This window comes from Grammomys surdaster, unplaced genomic scaffold, assembly GCF_004785775.1.
Source record: "Grammomys surdaster isolate TR1022 unplaced genomic scaffold, NIH_TR_1.0 271, whole genome shotgun sequence".
Classification (NCBI taxonomy): domain Eukaryota; kingdom Metazoa; phylum Chordata; class Mammalia; order Rodentia; family Muridae; genus Grammomys; species Grammomys surdaster.
The window spans coordinates 10,679,488-10,698,984 of NW_021604712.1; the positions used below are offsets into that span (position 1 = coordinate 10,679,488).

Below are 19,497 nucleotides of genomic sequence, written 5' to 3' on the forward strand. Positions count from 1 at the left end.
TCTCTCTCTCTCTCTCTCTCTCTCTCTCTCTCTCTCTCTCTCTCTCTCTCTCTCTGTGTGTGTGTGTGTGTGTGTGTGTGTGTGTGTTCACTTTCCAGCAAGTTCTCTCTTGCTATTCTAAAATCTTCCTGGGACAGCTCATCTCTTTCTTGCAGAACACAGGTCCAGTCTTATTTTATACATCAATCCAGTCATTTACTCCAGGTTTCCTTTGAGCATCCTATGAATCAGCATCCCATGACCCACAGCCCCCTCATTCTTAGGAAACAGTAAGCACACATTTTCTTTTAACATTGCAAAAGAATACAGAGATCTGCCTGCCTCTGTTAAGCACAGATGCTAAGTTAGGTGGGTGGGACAATGTCCTGAAATTACCATTTCTACCACACTGGGCCTAACCTTGCTCTGTCACAGGCCAACCCTGAACTCAGGAATCTGTCTGGGTTTGTAAGAATAAAAAACAAAAATGAAAAACAGAAAAAAAACAAAAGCCACCTTAGATGAGTGGGATCTCCTGAAATGGCCACTCTCCCTAAACCTCTTTATCTACTTCCTTAGTATCTTTCTGACATAGTGTAGCTGCCTCTGTTCCTTAAGATTCATGGAGCCTCTCATATAATTCATTTTGCATCCTTATTTTCTTCATAGTTGAGAAATTATATCGTTTCAAACTTAAGTTTTTAGAGTTCTTTTCCACAGCCTTAAGGGCTGTCCTGAAGGTCCCAGTGTTTACCATTTTGCTGGGACATTGGCCACATCACCTTGCAGACTCACGCTGTCTCTGATTATCATGGAGTCATTAATGTTAACCGGGAGGACATTCTTGGAGGAACGTGAAAACATGTACATTATTATACAAACAAGCCTTATGCCCACGGCAGCCATGCACACTCGTGAAGGCTGGTCCTGTCCAAGGGGCAAGAACCATGTCATTCTGTCCCCACTATGACCACGCCGGACCCAGCAAAAAAATAAAGAAGGAAGGTAAACCACAATGAAGGGAGATTAAAAATCCAGGGCTTGGAAGACTTCCCATTATATTCTTGTCAATTTCAAGATGGCTGTACCCCAAGGATCTCATCCAAAGGGTCTCCGCAAGGTTCGAGTTTAGAAACAAGTGTTTATATGGAAACTCAGAGATTTAATCTAAATTTTATGCAGAAATGCAAAGGTTAAATTCGTAGGACACTCTTAAAGAACACAACTGGAGGACTAAACAGGGCAGCAAGTGCATTTTATAGACGTGAGGTAATTAAGACGCTGCAGTGTTTATACTCCGACAAATAGGCCAGTGGGGCAGAATGCTCTCCATGATCTCATTTGTGAAAACGTGACACCACGGTGTTGACATCAAGCCAGGGGAGGTGGGATCAGCCTCCTACCCAAATGTAGTTCAGACATCAGACATGAGGTGATGGATGGTATACATGACCGGGAGGAGAACAAGGCAGCCAGGAAGGCTGGCCCACATGTGGCACCAGTAACACAGGAGAGAGCAGGAGGGGCCTTGGAGGTTAGGAAATCAGGCCTTGGAGGAGTCTGCGGGCAGCAGCAGGGCTCCCATGGTTTGACGTTGTCAGTCCCAAGAGCAATGGTGTTCAGCCCTTCATAGGATGGTTGTGGGTCAGAAGAGAATGACAACAAACTCTGAAAACTGCCAGACCCCAAACAGAGCCATAAAGATATGGATTACTTACGCTGGGCCCACTGGTCACCCATGAAAAAGAAAGCAAATCTTGGCATCGACTTCAACTCAGGCATTTAGAAAAAAACAACTCAAAGACAAAACAACAAAGCTGCAAAAATTTAATTACAGGGGCTGAAGAGGTGGCTCAATGGTTAGGAACACTGGCTGTTATCCAGAGGATCTGGGTTGATTGCCAGCACCCACATGGTGGCTCACAACCGACTTTAGCTGTATTTCTAGGTCATCTGGCACTCTTGTGTATCCTCCAGGTGGACATACTTGCAGGCAAAACACCATTCACAGTTATTAATTAACTAATTAATCAACCTTTAAAAGAACTACAGAGTGCTTTCAAGTTTTTAAAGCGTGTATAATGTCCTTAAAAGGACATTTGCCATACTGACTTAAATTATAAGGCTGGTAACCCTTCATCAAAAGCTACCATTGAAACCAAGACATAAAGCATCTAAGAAAATTTCTCATATATATATATACATATATATATGTATATATATATGTGTATATATATATATGAGAAATTATATGTATACACACACACACATATATATTAGGCTAAACATGTTGAATATATGAACTCGAACAAGGTGATATAAGTGAAAAGCCAGCAGAAAAAATGAGCAAAGTACCTGCACAGTAACTTCAAGTACGATTTTCAAAAACAATAAAGTTCTAAAAGGATATTTAACTTCATCAGTATTCTGTGAAATGCAAATTTAGGCTACAGGATCTCACTACACATCTGCCAGATATAAAATTAAAGCTGACAACAGCAATTAGTAGCAAGATGTGAAGCAAACTCAACCCTGGCACTTATAGCTGAAAGTGGGATTCGAAACGAACACTTTAGAAAATGGATTAGTCCTGTTCACTAAAACACAAATACATCCGGGTCCTACAGCCTTTCCATTAGATCCCCAGAGAGAGAGTCCCTAGAGATGCAATCATGTGCACCCAATACATAAGGATATTCCTAGAATCAATAACGATCACAAAATGGAAAGAGATCTCTGTCCATCAAACGAAGAAAACACAAACTCTTGCATATCAGCACCATGTAGATGGAGAACAGCAGTCATCAGTGGATGACAACCACACTCAACACCAGTGGACAACTCAGGAGCACAACAAGATATGAAAGAAGTTATCTCAAAATAGTACATCGATTATTTTAAAATTCAAAAATTAGCAAAAATGCCACATGGTAAGAGGGTTCTAGTAGCCTTTGGGTGTGACAGCTGTTATGGTTTGAATGGGAAACGTTCGTCCATGGAGTCACGTGTTTAAACACTCGGTCCCCAGCTGATGACTCTGGAAGGCTATGGAACCATTTAGAAGGTGGAACCTTACTGCAACAAGCAGTCCCTGGGGCAAGTCAGGATATCATAGCCTGTCCACTCTCTGTGTCTTAAAGTACCAACATGTGAGGAGTCCCAGATGCCTGTTTCTGCTACCATGGCACCACACGGCACCATGCCCTCCCTACCACTGAGGCTGTACCCTCAAACTTCAAGTCCAAGTAAACCCTCGCATCCTGTCTCAAGTTACTTTTGCCACAAAAAAATGAAAAAGGTCACTAACATAGAAAACTGGTACCAAAGAGGGACTGTAGCTGTGATAACCCTGACCACGTGGTTCTCGGGCCTTTAGAGTTAGTCTGTAAGAGGAATGTGGAAGAGTTTGGAACTTTGGACTAGTCAATTTCCAATATGCTTTAAATGGAGTTAAATGTGCCATTCCAGTAGGAGTCCAAAGAAAATAACACCAAGAGGAATGTAAGCAGTGGGGGTCTAGCTCATAAGGTTTGAGAGGGCAATAAGGACTCTCTCAAGGATGGAGAATAGAGGTGGTTCATGTTATGTTCTGGGAAAGAATCTCACTTCATCCTGCCTCTGTCCTGAGACCTTGAGACTGAATTAAAATGTAATCAGCTACTTTGTTTGGTGGGAAAAATTTTCAAATAGGAAATCATTTACTCTCTGTATGGCTACTACACATTGAACTTATCTGGGTTTACAATGAAGGAGAGCAAGTGGAATATATGAATATATATATATATATATATATATATATATATATATATATATATATAAAGTTTACAGTGGCAGTCAAGGCAGGTTATAAGCAACATTGCTATTAATTGGCATCATTAAAAATAAAACACTGTATGCTCTGCACTGGGACAAAGGAAAGGTATCCTGAGAGTAAGACTTCATCCAGTAAAGGGTCCTGCTTGTGAAATGAAAACTAATTTAAAAGAATACTGCTACAGGGGTTTCCTGTCCAAATGCAAGCACACAGGCAAGTGTTTCCTCGGGATCAATCTCAAAGAAAAAGCTACTGCAATGGTCATCCAAGGGGTCAGGCTATATCATGAACTGACAGCAAAACTATACACTGTTACCTATCTGGTATTGGTTTTATAGGCATGAGAGATACAAGAGAGAGATGGAGGCTAGGACCAAAATGTCCAAAAAGTCATTGAACTTGGGCAGTATGTAGCACTGTCAGGTTCTCTGCAAAGAGGCCCTGAGAGGCCACTGCATGAAGCTGGAAAGGGAAAACCTGAACTGCAGGGGGACCCCAGGAGGTTGATGGTGCAAGAACCATAGAAGTCTTCAGAAAAAACTTCAAGCATATAGTTAATCTGCCCCAAAGGAGAGGTTTCACGTACTGAGGACAACAGGGCTGGGGGAAGACAGTCATCTCAATGTACTTGGACCCCAGATGAGTCCATCACAAGCCCTAGATGCTGGACATGTTTGCCCTGGTAGGTCTTGGTCTTGCTGTGAACTGATCTTTCTTTGCTATGCTTCCATTCCTCTTTTGAGTCATAATCTTTATGTTATTGTTCATTAAAAGAATATAATTTGGTTTTTGTTGTCTTTTTTTTTTAAATAGGGGCTCACAGCTACGAGGTTGTCTCCAGTCTCCGTGAAGGTTATTCTTGGTTGTCAGCTTGAGGGAGGAGAGACCATCATCTGCCTCCATCAGATTCACCTGTGGGCATATATGTAGAGCACTTTCTTGATTGTTCACTGATGTAGGAGGGTTCGTCCCACTGTGGGCAGTACCATCTCTAGACAACTGGGCCCAGGCTGTATAAGAAAAGTAGCTAGCCAATCAGCAGTCAGTTCTCCTACTTGATCTCTGCCTCAAGCTCCTGTCTTCAGTTCCTACCTTGGCTTCCCTCGATAATGGATTGCAAAAGATAAAATGAACCTTTTCCTCCCCGAGTTGCTTTCCCTCTGGAGTGTTTTTATTACAGCTACAGAAACCAAACTTGAAGTATCTCAAATGGGACTTGTACTTTCAGTGGCATTAGGATTGGTAAAGACTACGAGACTTTCGAAGTCTGACACAATGCATGGTGGGTGACTTACTTCGCTGATGAAGCTTTTCTTTAATCCCTTTTCAGACATTGGAAGCTTTAGCTGAGTGGGGTCTCACCCTGAGGTCATCACTCCCTTTATTCTACTTTGCATCAGGTTTTTCTTTAATCTTTTTATCTCTCTGAGCACTGGACTTAGCTCCGTTACACTTCCAGGTACTCCTTTTCTCCTCAAACTGTGCATTTTTATTTTTCTTTGCTTGGCCTGTTCCTTTTCATTATAAACCTGCACAGTGACTACTAATAACCACCATACTACACAGTCGATACTAAACTCTCTTGACATCTCTTCTTCCAAAGCCATTAATCCAAAACTTTTCAATTCAGCCTCAGGGAGATTATTAGAGCAGGGTGAAAAGCAGCCACAGTCTTTGCCAAAATGACACAAGAACGATCTCTAGGACACTTACTAATAGTATTCTCCTCTGAAACCTCTTGAGCCAGGCTGTCATAGTCTACATTGTTCTCAGCGCCACTGTCTTCCATGCTCCTATGAGTACAGCCCATTAAGCCCTGCTTAAAGCGCTCAGCTGCTTTCTTAATCCAATGTACCAGAACCCACATTCTACTGACAAGCGGCATGGTCAGGCCTGTCCTAGCAATACTTCACTCCCTTGTACCAACTTCTTTCTTAGTTACTGTTCTGTTGCTGTGAAAAGATAGCATGACCAAGTCAACTATTATAATAGAACATTATAATAACATATTATAATTGGAGGCTTGCTTACAATTTCAGAGGGTCAGTCCGTTTTCAGCATGGCAGCAAGCACGGTGGTACATATGGCGGCATGCAGAAAGTCCTGGTGCTGGAGGAGATGTTGAGAGTTCTACATCTGGATCCTCAAGCAGCAGGAAGAGAGAGCTCCTGGGCCTGGTTTAGGTTTTTGAAACCTCAAAGCTTGGTCCTAGTAATATACTTCCCCCAACAAGGCCACACCTACTCCAACAAAGCCACACCTCTTAACCCTACTAAGTATCACCACTCCCAATTCATGGATTCAACATAACAGAGTTGAGGCATCCTTTAGAAAGATGTTCTACCTGTGGATTGCAGCTTTGCCCATGCAGGAAGCTCACCCACCCTTCTTCACAGCCTTTCTGATGGATTTCAGGCCTGCCTACACAGACAGCATCACCACATAAACTGCTTCCTCACAATCTCCTGAAACCCATCCCCACTGAGCCTGTAGCTGAGCCTTGACTGGCAGGCTGAGAATCCCACCTAGCCTCAATGGCTCCAGCTCATTCCAAAACTGAACTGCTGATACTCTCACCCCCCTCCCCCCAAAAAAAGGTGAGTGTCTTCACAGGTGTGTCTGTTACTCCCTAAAGATCCAAAGCATGGGTGTGGTATAGCTTAACAATTCCATGGGTAACAGACAGCACCTGTGGTGGCAACAAGCTTGGAGAGGTGCACTTCATCAAAGTAAATAGGTTTCTTCCCTACAGAACTTCCCAAGGCCTGTATTTAGCATGGCTCTTGGGGGCTGTCCAGCTGGGGATATGTGGACTAGATTCAGTACTGTTGCCTGGGACTCCACTGAATACAGTTTGGGAAAGCCTGCTTGCACAGCGTTGTCATTAATTAGAATTGGACATAATTAACCTGATCTGAATATCATTAATAAAAAATTACATACAGAAAAGGCTGACTTCCTTCAACTTAATCACACTAATTATGTTGTGCTCAACCTAGTTGCAGCTCCCTGTGCTAGTTTCTTAGCACATTTTTCATCATTTTACAAGGGGTGTTGGTGATTTTTTTCCCTCCTTTAATGCATCTTTTAAAAAGAAGTCGGTGTCAGAGTAGAAGTTTCCAAATATTTGAAAACACGTTCTGAATCTGAGAACAAATAACCAGGTGCACCACCATGTCTCCTTCACGCCTCTTCCAGAGGACACTCAGTATCAGAGAGCGCTCATCAGCTGCACACCCCACCTGACCCACAATTCTTGAATTCTAACTAAATTCTTAATTCTAAAACAGTAGAACTAAAGAATGACCCCATACTTCCAGAGCACCCATTACCCATGAAGCACTGGGCTAAGGACATGGATCAGCGGTCATAGGAATCCACACCGATATTGGAAATCAGGAGTAGGAGACCAACAGAAGGCTCAGGCTCCCAGCCAACAGCCCAAAGGGTGAGTTGTGAACCTTGTTTGGGAAGAAGCTCAGAAGTGCAGGAGAGGAGATGGATGAGCCATACATGGCCCAAAGCAACCTGGAGTGTAGCTGCTGAAAACACTGGGCTAGGTCATTGAGCACAGCTTGGATAATGAGAAATCCCAACACCAAAAGAAAGAGGCTAATGCAGAACCATCTGTGAAAAGGCAGGATCAGAAGCCAGACAGTGGGTCCGCTAGGAAATGAAAGCAAGGTGGCACAAAGGGGCACGCAAGTACAGAGTGGGAAAGGGTGCCAAATGTGGTGTTTACCACAACATCTCGTGTGTGTGTGTCAGTATGTGTGTGAGTATGTGTGTGTGTGTATGTGTGTGTGTGAGTGTGTGTGTGTGTGTGTGTGTGTGCATGTGTGTGTGTGTGTGTGCATGTGTGTGTTGGGGTGCACACATGCACATACAGTCTTGCGTATGTGTTTATGTGTGGGCAGGTACATGTGCACATAAAATGAAAAAAACGGGTGTCATTCTTTAGGTACCATCCACCCTTCATTTTTTATTGTTTTTTTTAATTCTTTTATTACATTGATTTATAAGTATATTTGTTTGTGTGTATAGACACACAAGTGTCACAGTGAGAGTGTGGAGGTCAGAAGACAATTTGAGGAGTTCACTTTTCTCCCAGAATTACACTCAGGTCAACTGGCTTAGGAGCTGTCTTGCCAGTCCCTATATCTTGTTATTGGATACAAAGTTGCTCTTTGGGTTGTTGTGGAAACCCCAGGGATCTGCCTGTCTCTACCTTCCCAGTGCTGGTATTTATTAAAAACACACACCCAGGTCTATGTATGTAGGTCATGAGAGTCAAACTTCAGTCCTCATGTTTACAAGGCAAGCATTTAACAACTAAGCTCTCTCCCCAGTCCTACCACAAACTCTCCCTCCATCAGCTTTATGAGATAAAGGGAACATAGAATACAGCGAGGCAAACACCCATGAGCACTCACCATTCAGGCTTAACCATAACTATTCTCTATTTCCCAAACCACTAGACCCACAACACCAGTAAAGACATTCTTTCCTATGTAGAAAGGGCTCTGGCAGCTTCTATTATGTTTGAATTTATTTCACAAAAAATAAAAAAAAAACAGTTCATTGTGATCTATGGTAATTTCTATGTGTCTGCTTGACTGGGCCACACCTGGCTAACCATAGTGAGTTCTGGCCACCTCACTTAGGGCATTTTTAGAAGATGTGCATTTGAACTGGTGGCCTGGGTAAAACCGATGGCCCTCTCAGACTTAGGAGACCACCAGCAATCCAGGGAGGGCCTGACTAGAAGAAAGAGTCAACAGAAACTGCTCTCTTGAGCCTGGACATTGGTGCCCTGCCCTCTGTGTTATGAGGCTATTGGGCCTGGGCAGGAAGCTTCACTCTGCACGCTAGTTCTTGGGACTGTATGGCAAGGGGCTCTGCTGGACCTCCGGTTTGTGATGGGCAGATCATGGGACCTTATTACATATAAGCCAATAACTGTAATACAATAAACCCAATCTATAGTAAATCTTAAGATATGTAAATGATAGGTTAATAGATTGACAAATCCTGAGGCTGATCTCGTGACTTCTGGTTTTCTGGAAAATGTTGACCAACTCATGGCGGACAAAAAGCATATACACTTAATCCTAGAATGGTTGGGTCATGAGGTTCCACATTCTGTTCTTTTTATAAATGGGGCAGTTGCTCTCTGGGGGGCTTTTAACCAACCTGCCCTCAATAAGTAAGGCATGAAAGCGTCCCTTGCTCATCACACTCTTGGTTTTATCCCAATCTGCCAAAATATGGGTGTGAAACAGTCTCTCATTGTCTATCTTGGCAGTTTCCCAATTGAAGACGGGAAGTGTTCATTTGTCTTCTTTTCATGATATTTGCCCAGTTTTCAATTCCTCTTATCTTTTTCTTATTGATTTAAAAGAGTTCTCTGCACAGACAAAAAGCTAATTTCTTACAGTAATCCATTATGACTACTGCAACTTGGGTTTCTTTAAAGTGTTTACTGACACCTAATTAATTGTTCTTTTGAGAGGGAGAGGGGGAGGGAAGGTCCTCTCTGTACTTGAAACTTTTATTCTTCATATACAGTCTTCTCATCCATGTGAGCTATAATATATGGGACCCCACTTTACCCTTTGCTACATAATCAACCAGTTGTCCAATGTGTCACAGCTTAAATATGAAACATCTCCCACCAGTCCATATGGTGAATGCTTAACGGTTGATACTGCTGAAGGTTAAACTGATGCTTCTGGTTCTTTCTCTGCTCCATGGACACCATAATATGAATTAAATGGCCACGTCTTACCACGCCTCCCCAGATCTGCCATACTCTCACACGCCTCCCCCACCCTGCTGGATAGAAACCTCTGAAACCACAAGCTTAAAAAACCTCTTCCTCCCTCAAGTTGTCTTTATCAAGGTATGTTGTCGTGAACTGAACGAGAATGGCCCTCACAGGCTTGTATGTTTGATCCATAGTTGGTAGCACTGCTTGAGAAGGAGGTGTGTCACTTGGAGCGAACCTTGACGTTTCAAAAAGCCCACATCATTCCTAGTTAACTCCCTCTGCCTCGTGCCTGTGGAGCCAGAGGTGAGCTCTCCGCTCTTCCTTCACCCAGTCTTAAATCCTAACCCTCGGAAACTGTAAGCCAAGTTAAATGCTCTCGTTCACACGGCACCTTACTCGGGCTGCTTTATTACAGCAATAGAAAAGCAACTAAGGCATCTTGTCATATAATAAGGAAAATACATAGCAGGACCATTGTCACTGGGTCCATAGCACAGCTTAGCCCTCCCAGTTTCCTACACATAGGATGTAAGAGTCACTTTCCGTGTCACCTGTGCCTCTGTCACCACACAAATACCACAGTCGCAATCATGGCAGCGCTACATCCAGAGCCCACAGCCCTGACCTAAATCCACCCTCTCAGTGCTCCGGTTCTGTATGTTTTTACCAAACATGGTTGTCAGGGCTTCATATACACATCTGTGCTGGGGCAGGAGCAGCTTCGGTTAGTCTAGCAGCCATCTTCATGACTGCAACACCTCGGTCCTGATACTGAGCCCTCTACAATTTAAACACAGCTTACTCGAGTCTCCGTGATCCTGCAGGATAACCACTGAGCTTAGGATCTTACAACCCAGGCATTCCGTAAATAGAGGCCCAATATACACACAGAGAATAATGAAGACTACAAATCCATTACTCTAGGCAAAAGCAGAAAAGGATTTCAAACTTTTGCTGAACGTGGAAGCACATTTATAAAGTTACTTTACTACAAGATACCAGGCACATCATGGGTATTAGTATTCCACGATTATAAAATGGCTCCATTTGCAGTAGAAAAAGATATAAAGCTAGGCCTTTGGTTCTATTTGCTACTCTCCAAGCAGAGATTCATTCTGGCATAATTGACATTTAAAACTATCCATTTCATCACTACTTTTCTTTCTAAGAGGGAATATGCTTTCCTTCGGGGACACTGTAAGGAAGGGTGATGAACACATTCACTTAAATGATGGGTTATCACATTGCAGAAAGAGCGAGCACTTGGGAGGAGCCTTGGCTATTTCAACTGGTGCAGATCCTGTCAGTATATAAGGACACATAAAATCTCATCAGGCTTTTTCATAGGCTAGGATGGGGGAAAAAAAAACCTTCCACTTAAGAGGTAAAAATTGAACCACCCCACGGCTCCATCTGACTGTGATATACCTGGAGTTCATTCTGGAAGATTTTGAAGAGCCAGTTTCACAGTGAATAGCTCCTGGAGGGCAGGAGGGATAAACTGGTTGCATGGCCCAGGCTCCAAACGATTAGAATTTCACTCCAGTTCGTGAGGCTTCATCCTCATTATGAAGGCCACCCCTCACAAGTTGTCCTCACCACAACTTACAAACAAAACCCTGAGCCTTTACAGAACCCAGACCCTACATGCTCTAACATTTTCAAATCTGACCAAATCTGATGTACCTCTTGAGATTAAGGGTGAGATACGTGCACAACTCTTAACAGAAAGTATAACAAGATGGGAAAGGCCTATGGAGAGCACAGCGTAAATCTACAGAGTATCAAAAAACCAAAGACAGAGAATCAGTTCAGAAACACCCAGCCAAGACCCATCAGAGCAACTCTGAAGCTCTGCCTTGTCTCCCAGAATGGCTCTGACTGTTCTACAACTCCAAACTGCTTATGAATATATCACAGCCAAGAGCCATCACACAATATATCCTTGACATTTGTGACTAGAACTTTGTCAATGTGTTACATAGGAATTCTTGCCTATGCACAGTACCAGCCTTCTGAGTAACCCCTCAAACATAAGGTAGATGCTGGATTGGAAAGGAAAACCAATAGAGCTATCTTTCTCTACAAAAACAAACCATAAACAAGCAAACAAACAAAAGTCACTATGTATGATCCATGGACTTATGTCACCCAGAGCAAAGCAAATCTCTGCTTCTGAATATAGCCTTGACTCCACAATCCCACTCTTGCCCCAGCAAGTCTCTTCTTCATCCTCAGAACTGCTAAGCACGTACCCACATAGGATACTCGAAGTTTCCCTCTCCTTCTGAACACCACAGACCATCACCTCGCTATGAGTGACACATCGTGGTTACTCCATGCTAGTCCAGTGGCTGCTCCTTCTCATGAATCCAGAGGAAGACATGAATCTGAGCAGAGGTGTTGACTGGCTCTGGGTCAGGACACAGACATGGTGTAATGCTCGGTTTCCTGACCTTAACCACCCTCTCTACACTCCAACCACACCCTAACCCATCCAGTACGTTCCCCATAGCCGGGCCAGCTGGGAAACTTCTGGCCCAGGAAGATAAGGCAGTTCCCTTGCAATCCAGAAATCCAGAATTTCTATCTTCCCCTTTGCAAACAGAAGGCTGGCCTCAAGCTTTGTCCTGCAAGTCCAACAGGGCAAGCACAGGCAGATGGCAACGTGGAACCGCCTGTTCGCTTTCTGATCTAAAAAGGATGTCTTGTGCTTGACTTCCTAGCATATCCCAGTGGCTGGCTTCTCAAAGCACACTACAAGTTGAGTAACCCTTATCTAAAATGTTTGGGACTAGATGTGCTTAGAACTTCAGAGTGTTTAGAATTAAGAATGTTTGTTAGACTCTTTGCTGTGTGTGTCATTACTGTTTAATTTGGGCAGGGATTGTGTTTATTGGGGTTTTTTGTTTGTTTGTTTGTTTGTTTTTGCTTGCAATGTGAGAGATTGACCCTGGGACTTTGCATACTAATATTAAAAAGCTAACTTGATTCAACAGCATTTGGGATGTCTGTTTTTCAGACTAGGGAACCTCAGCCTACAGCAGTTATCCATGTTGGGTACCGGCAAGTCAGCTGTTCATCTCAACCTTTAATTGAGTGCATGGACTCTCCAGAAGGACAAGTATTCAGAGGAACACTAGCCTGCAGGAGAAAAGACAAAAAGTGTTTGTGCGTACTACTGTACATCACGTGGTGGGCAAAGACTAGATCCAAGCAAAGCAAATGAGCAGTGGTGAGCTCAGGGGTTGTCTGCTTCTTGGCAGTCAATCAAACACCAGCTTCAAACGTGTGTGCTCAGGAACACAGAACTATACCCCTGCATGTCCCTGGAAATGGACTCGGAACTGGTTTGTCTGCCCTGTATTATTCCTCTGCTGAGGCAATCCCAGTTTCCACATGGCAGAAGCAAGAAGGAATTCCAGGCAAGACCGTCTGCCTGGCTCTATACAAAACCACCTCTGATTTCTTACCAGAAATGAGTGCCTTGATAACGTCCTGAGAACTCTCCTGGTGATCCAGTCTTCCTGGAATAAAGCAGAAGGAACAGAAGACATGACTTAGTTCTAGAACTGGCAATGGTGCTTGTCTAGGGCTCTTCCGTGCATACAAATTTAAATCTGAGGATTCCAAATCACCTGCAAAAGTGAATGAATTATAATTCAAATGAGATGATAGAAAGCACCATAAACAAATAATTAAAAATGTTTCTTTAGCCATTTCGTTGCATAATTATTGCCTCAGAAAAAAGCATGTTGGGCAAATAATGATGGCTTATGTACCATTCTAGAAGGCAAGACGACCTGCATATTAATGAAGCGCTTCAAAGGCCTCATGAATATGCATTTTCCCACAACAAAGCTTGACCCCAGTGATTGCAGAACCCTTGTTCTATGACACTTTCAAAGAAGACTGGGATCCATGTGAGGGTTGAAGGACAATGAAGAGTTAGTAAAGGAAGAGAAAGGATTCCCTCACTCTCTCTGTCAAGGGACTCTGCCCTCCCTCCTGGCCATGCGGTTCATTAGAGAACTGGAAGGAGGACCAGGCCCCTCAACTTCCCTAAAGAGAGATTGCTTTACAAATGAAAGCTGAGGAGGAGGAGGAAAACCCAACAGAATTAAGGAACTCAGGACCAGACCCTGGGTTGAATCAGGAAGGAAAGCAGGGTTTGTCTGTCCTTAGAATTGACTCCAATCCCTTTCTCCATATGCTAAAACAAGATGGAAATATAAAGGATTTTCTTTTATTTTTGTGGTGTGTGTGTGTGTGTGTGTGTGTGTGTACACATGTGTGCATCCATGTGTAGGTCAAAAGCCAATATCAAGCATCTTCCTCCTCAGTCTTTCTCCTTAAGTGGCTAATTGGTAATCTCAGGTGTCCTGGGTTTGCCCTTCTAGAGCTGAGGTTACAGACCCAGGTCACTGCACCCGGATGTTTACATGGGTACCTGAGGGTCCAAACTCAGGTCCCCCTGTTTGCAGGGTAAACACATTACTCATTGAGCTATCTCCCCAACTCTTCTGCTCCCTTTAAAAAGAGACCTTCCAAGGCAGAATCCCTGAAGCAGAGGCTTCATAGGCAGCTGTCCTGGAAAGACAATTCATCTCCTACCTGCTGAGAGGTCTGAGGTCAGAGGGGGTAGCTTCATCCACTGGGGAGACAGAAGTGAGCCTTTTCCACTGGCACAAGTAAGCCATGGCTCCTACTCCAGACTTGCATGATCACATTTCCAGCAAAGCCAGATGGTCACTCTCGGTTCCCTGGGCAGACATGCTTAGCAGCAGGCCCTCCCAGCACTGGAGAATTTCATCTGTCCCAACCTAACCCACGAGAATGCCTCAGGTCCAGAGAAAGAAATGACTAGAACCCTCTAAAGGACTGCTAAGGGATCTGTAGACCCTTCACCTCTGTGCCCTTGCTAGAGTGGCAGGGGCCTGGTATTCACAAAGCTGCCCAGGTCTGTCCCAAAGGTCTAGTGCATGTGTAGCACTTCAGTGCCTTACAGACTCTGGCTTTCTGGAGAGGCCTCTTTGAGGTGCACAGATGAGACATTTCAACCCCATATCTACTTCCTGAAGTGCAGTCAGTATGGGATGCTTGCTTCTTGTGTGGGTATCAACAGAGGCCGTGCAGACCTCTGTGTGACTGTGGAAGAAAGGGACTATTGAGGCTGTGGAGACAGGTCAGTTAGCAGAGTGCTTAATGAGAGCACAGCCATGAGGATCCAAGGCCCATCCCCAGAACCACCCCCTCCCCACTCACACACAAAGAGAAGCCAACGGTGGTTTGTACTTGTACTCCCAGCACTGAGGAGGTGGAGATAAACAGATCCCTGGAACTGGCCAGCCATATCCAGGCCGATGAGACCTTATCTCAAAAAGCATGGTAGTTCTCACCTATGAAATCTCACCCAAGATTGACCTCTGGCCTACACACACACACACACACACACACACACACAGGCACACACACACATAGGGACACACACGCACACACATAGACCAATGGGGAGGGAGCAAGAGTGGGAGAATAGAATGCACACATATTAATAAACACATTCGAAAATGAAGGCAGAAGATAAAAAAGCCGTTTGAAAGGCAGTTGGATAAGTGACATCCAGCAAACCCCCAGAATAGCACTTCGAGTCACACTCACATCAAATAAATGCCCTGGGACACAGCACGAGCTTGCCACCCAGGGTCCTTCAGAATCAATTAATTACTGAGTTGGTGCATAGCACACTTGGTACCGTCCTACGGGCAAAAGACATCATTTGCACATGAGGAACTGAAGCCACTGCTCCTCAGTTGGTTAAGAGGTGGCTCTGTGAGGTCCCAAGCCAGTCAGCCAGTGCTGAGATCTGAAGAGGGCTTGTCCTTTATGACACTAGTGTCACAGTTCACTTTGTGCTATCAGATATTTAGAGATGAGAACTTATTCTGGCCATGGTGCTTGGAGGACACTGGGGTGGGGAAGGGGCTTTGGAAGATAATCAGGATAGGACCAGCCATCTTGAGCCCCCACAACTCACACTGGTGGCTTTATCAGAAAAGGGGGAGAAATCTAAACACACAAGTAACTTGCTCTTTTGCTCACCACTTGAAGCTCCGCATGCATCCCTAGGGCTGCTGCCGGATGGCAATATGTAGCTCTTAACCCTGGACCTCCAGAACCAAGAACCAAAATAAAGCATCTCCTCTCCCCCAATACCCAACCATAGGTGACTATGAGCATAACAGAAAACGGAGTGATTCAGGAAAAGAGATCTGGGAAACCAGGATCCCCATCCCATCATTCAAGCTACATTCCTCCCCTTGTGGATGTGTCTTGGCCTCCATTCCAGACCATCTGGCACCATCCTAGTTCACTGTGAGCCTGTGGACGACCTTGTGTGCATTGAGTCTAGACTCTCCTACCTGCTCCTGAACAGGGGCACCCGGGAGAAGCCCAGGAGTTGTCTAGGGACTCACATCCCTGCCCTCAGAGAACTGCTGCTACCTCCCTCCCTAGAGAGCCTCTCTCTACAAGCTCTTTCTCCTCTGAGGCCCCTGAAAAGGACAGAGTCTCATTCATCTGAAGCAGCACATCCCCCGCCTGCTCCACATAGACTCCCCAAGAAAGCACAAAATCCTCCAGCCTGGGAACAGTGGGGTGTGTTATACCTTACACAAATACTTTTCCATGCAAGGAAACAGGCCCACATCTGAACTCAATTTAGAACCAGGCTTTAAGTGCCTATTTATAGGCTCCACGAAGCCGTCCCCAGTGGATGTAGAGTCAGGGCTCCTGTCCACTCTGATGCAATTCATTTGCATTCTTTTCATGTTTATCTTCTCCAGTTTCCCAGCAGCCTTTTAATTCAAATGCAAGGTCACCTACCACACCACCACCAGGTTCTTTCGTCCTCTCCAGGACCTTCATGAGAGCAGGGGAAAGCTCTTGAAGGCTAGAAGAGTCAGTAGCCATCCCTCAGAGTAACTGGATCACTAAAAAAAATCCAGCTCCTGCCAGTGGCTAAAAAGGACGCAGAAATACAGCATGCCTGCTGGGGTTACCTGGGATGCTCTGCATATCTGCCGTGTCCAGCCATTCCTATCACTGCCAAAGTCTATGCCTGCTCTTTCTCCTTCCCCAGGAGTGGGCATGACAGCCCTCCTTAGCCATTTGTGATTAGGGAACATCTGTTCCTCCACCCCACAGCCATCTTCAGAATAATTTCCCAGTCCTCTACATCCTCAGGCTGGAAGTCTCCCCACAGGACTAAGACACTTTGCACTCTAGGAGGTCTATCCAGTCACAGGCTTTGGTTTTGGCTGGAGGTAGGAGATGGCTGATTCCACAGCTCAGCTTTCCAAGAAAGATACACAAATTCAAGCCAAAGGATTCCTCCTTCTCCACACCTACCATAGGATCCTCCAGGGTGCAGGGCCTCCCAGAACACCCTACCTTGGGAACCATCACAGAAGCAAAGGCAATCTGGGCTATCGTGTTCACAGTGGGAATTAGATACAGATAAATACATCCAGTGAATATCTTTCAGCTATCTGATATCATATGCCACTCCTGAGGAGCAGTTTCTCACAGGAAGATAACTGTTATAATTGCTGGCAATCAGGTACCAGAACTTATTCACTTCCTCACAGGACACCACTTCAGCTGCTGCCATTGATCCTGTGCTTTTCAACATGTAAGGTTCTGGAATAAACTTGTCTGTGGTCAAACTCAGCATTTCAAATGCTGTGTTTCCAGGCATTCTGGAAGTAAAGATTCCTTAGAGGGGATGACTCAGAATTTACTGATTACTTTTGATGGCTAATAGGAGGTCCCAGATCGTGTGTGTGTGTGTGTGTGTGTGTGTGTATGTGTGTGTGTGCTCTTGTGCATGTATATGTGTGTATGTGTGTGAGAGAGATATGTGAGTATACACACACATATATAAATACATATATACATATATGCAAACACATATATTTTTATATATGAATATACCCATATAAGCATATATTCATATAAATAAATATATATTTATAGAAATATATATAAATATATAAGTATATATGCAAACATATAAATGTATATTATATACAAATATGCTATATATAATATATAAATATTATAGAGATATGCCATATATAATATATAAATATTATATAGAGAGATTATATATAAAAATCTATATAAACATATATACAAATAAATAAACACACACATATATATGTATACATATATATACACACACACACATACATACATGCATGCATACATACATATATGCTCAGCAGAACCTGGCTCTCATCTCTGGCAGGGCAGCTCATTGAACCATTCATCTAAAGCCAAGGTCCCCAGGGAAAGAGCATGTGCATGCTCAGGGGTGGCACAGGCACATCAGAAGCAACCTAGAAACCATTTTCTTAAGAAATTTAAAGCAACTGTCACAGCTTAATAAAGCCCCAGACCTGGCAGGGGTGGGGAACCAGGGCGATGGAGACATGAACACATCCATCTCACTGGTTAGAGCTGAGAACTCTGATCCTATGCAGCCACACTGGAATCACCATTACCGCGGCAGAGGGCTGGTTGGCTGCCTCTAATAGCCTGCTGACCACAGAGCTATGTATTAATGCCCGTTTGCTAAACTCCACAATGTAAAGGGCTAGATGCTGGCCTCAGTTTGGGGATGTCTGGAACTCTGTGCTGGAGATGGAAGAAGAACACAACGTGAAGTGGGATAAAAACCCTGCAGACAGCTGTGAACAGGACCTGGCCATATGCTACAGAGGCCCTGGGGTGGCTCAAGAAGTCCCTCCCAGAAGGGCTGGTCTAGGTCCAGAAGCATCAAAGACAAAGGATTCCTCCTGTACCCCTAGACATACCCTGGCACCAAACTTGTGTCTGCACACACAGAACTGTTGGTTGGGTAACTGTTGCTTGCCCTGGGGCTGCTTCACTGAGAGAAGCAGGCACTGGGCAGGTAAGCTACAGAATAGATGGTCTTCTGGCACCTAGTACTGGAGACCCTATCAGACCTGCCCTGAGAAGAATGCATCAAGATGGCTCACATCTCCACAGATGGAACAGGACCCACACATCACCCAGGATGGGGGATGGGACTTCTTGGGATAGGAAAATGGGTGTTTCCCAGACCAAGGGCACATGTTGGCTGTCACTAACTGATACGATACACAGAGAATGTGTTCAGGAGGACAGAACAAGTTTCTTCTAGGACAAAGAAGGAAAGGGGCCCAGAGGCACAACTCCAAGAGCTGGTCTTAGTGATGTTTCTGGAAGCAAAGAGAGGCTCAGCTCAGAAAGGGTACCCAGGTCCTCAGAGCCTCTGGGAAGGAGAGATGGTAACACTGGAGGCCCAGGTACTGTTTACAAGTAATATGTTAAGATTCTGAATTGCCAAGTCCCTAAGCTGACTGCAAAGTAAAGTCTTCAATGCTAATAACTCTATTTATAAAGATGAGTGTGTTATTTTCCTCCTGTGCAAGCTGCATCTTCAGAATAAAAAGCTCAAATCTCAAGACTCTTATTTGTGCAAATGTTTTGGGAACAAGCTGGATTTAAAGTGAGTCTTTGATGATCTCAAAGTTTCAAAAACAACTGCTTGTTACAGCAGGTGCTTCTGATATGCTACTGGAGAGACTTAAAAATAACGTGTGAACTGTCATTCCTAAGGTGGGTGCAAACCCCAGACTTGGAAAGATATCCTTCAGAATCTGGAGGTGATGGGCCTCGGCTACGAGTAACATTGAGCTATCAGCCTCTCACTTCCTGCTCCAGCTCTGAAAGCAGAGACTGTGTGGGAGATGTCTCCACTAGTTCAGACTAGTTCTTTCGAGGTGACTGTTGCCTCTGGTGGAATCCCTGGTACCACCCTGCAGGCAGGGTTGATGGTACAGATGTGGACTATTGGTTTGATACTCAG

The 19,497-nt window shown here is 44.3% G+C and overlaps 1 protein-coding gene across 1 annotated transcript in view; it reads right to left on the reverse strand.

Annotated features, from left to right (window-relative positions):
• Positions 1–19,497, reverse strand: part of Apba2 (amyloid beta precursor protein binding family A member 2) — a 182,296-nt gene that overhangs the window by 101,076 nt on the left and 61,723 nt on the right. Inside the window, exon 2 of the mRNA XM_028776671.1 lies at positions 13,037–13,090. The gene's annotated coding sequence lies outside the window, so the exon portion shown is untranslated. The remainder of the gene's footprint in view (positions 1–13,036; positions 13,091–19,497) is intronic.